The sequence below is a fragment of the Chrysochloris asiatica genome, unplaced genomic scaffold (genome assembly GCF_000296735.1).
Source record: "Chrysochloris asiatica unplaced genomic scaffold, ChrAsi1.0 scaffold00252, whole genome shotgun sequence".
In the NCBI taxonomy this organism is placed as follows: domain Eukaryota; kingdom Metazoa; phylum Chordata; class Mammalia; order Afrosoricida; family Chrysochloridae; genus Chrysochloris; species Chrysochloris asiatica.
The window spans coordinates 3,956,710-3,958,418 of NW_006408770.1; the positions used below are offsets into that span (position 1 = coordinate 3,956,710).

Consider the following 1,709-nt stretch of genomic DNA (forward strand, 5'->3'; position numbering starts at 1 on the left):
CACTTGAGTGGGATAGAAGGGGATATCGGGAAACATGATTACAAAAAGCTTGTGTAAGCCCGTCTTCAGCCTTTAATTGATTGGAATACCTAAAAGGGGTTCTAGAACTTGCTGAGTGAATAGGCTTCCTGTGGAGCCTTGGTAGTGTATAGGACCTTAGGTGGAATCTTGAGCCCCATCCAGAACCTTCTGAGGTAGAACATTCACATTAGAAAGGACAAACAGACCTTCCTGGAACAGCTAGGGGAATAGAAGATACTTCTTGAAAGAAAGACCTGCAAGAAAAATACGAAACAAAAAAATGGCAGGTTTGGCCATAGTGGGAGCAGGAATCGTGGCCATGAGGATGGAGGAGTAGGTGGTGGAGTTGGTGCCGGACCTGGGGTGGGGGGTATTGTCAGTACTTCAACAGACACAACATGTGTGAGTACAAGCTAGTGATCCTTGGTTCAGGAGGTGTGGAGAAGTCTGCTCTGGAAGTGAGGAGGCTGTCCATGGAGAGACTAGTGAGAGAAGAGACCAGGATTGAGCTTTGAGGCCTGTGGCCCATCACAGAGACAGTTCAGTTTGTACAGATAATTTTTGTTAAAAAATATGACCCAATGATATAAGATTCCTACAGAAAGGAAGTTGAAGTAGATTGTCAACAGTGTATGCTTGAAATTCTGGCTACAGCAGGGACAGAGCAATTTATAGCAATGAGGAATTTATATATGAAGACTGGCCAAGAATTTGTACCAGTATATTCTATTACAGCTCAGTCTACATTTAATGACTTACAAAACCTGAGGGAACAGATTTTACGGGTTAAGGACACAGAAGATGTTCCAATGATTTCGGTTGGAAATAAATGTGACCTGGAAGATGAACAAGTAGTTGGCCAAGAAATGGGTCAGAATTTAGTAGGACAGTGGTGTAATTGTGCCTTTTTAGAATCTTCTGTGAAGTCAAAGATCAATGTTAATGAGATGTTTTATGACCTGTTCAGACAGATAAATAGAAAAACACCAGTGGAAAAGAAGGAGCCTAAAAAGAAATCATGTCTGCTGCTCTAGACCAGTAAGCAGCAGCTCTGAGTCAGATTACAGGAATGAAGAACTGTTGCCTAATTGAACAGTGCCAGCATTCCAGACTTCAAAAAATAAATCTGAAGAGGCTTCTCCTGTTTTATATATTATGTGAAGAATTTAGATCTTATATTGGTTTGCACAAGTTCCCTGGAGGAAAAGAAAAAATTGTTCTGTGTATATCTCTTGGAAAATAAGACAATGGTATTTCTCCTTTGCAATAGCATAACATATCTGAAATAAATATACTTGAAAGTGCCATGGGCTGCCAAAAGAAGAAGTGCAACCAGAGTGCTCCTTGGAGGCCAAGATGGCCAAACTTTGTCCCTCATACTTCAGACATACTGTCAGGAGAGACCAGTTGATTATACAGTAGAGCATGGATGCATTTCAAATGTTAGATAATGCTACTATAATCAAATGATTTCATATTGACCTTTTTTTCATGATTCCTCCTGACCAAGCACTAAAAAGCTGAACCATTATATTTTATATCTTTAATAATGTAGATTATGAAATTTCCCCTTAAACTCATTGCAGCAGGTATCTTTTTGGGTCACTGACTTCATTTTATGTTTTTTAAAAAATATGTTGAAATACCATTCTGTCATTATATTCTAATTAAAATTGTTTGTGTATAAT

At 38.9% G+C, this 1,709-nt stretch overlaps 1 pseudogene; it reads left to right on the forward strand.

Annotated features, from left to right (window-relative positions):
- The first annotated feature begins 419 nt into the window (after window positions 1–419).
- LOC102835902 lies at window positions 420–1,055 on the forward strand (annotated as a pseudogene).
- The last annotated feature ends 654 nt before the right edge of the window (window positions 1,056–1,709 follow it).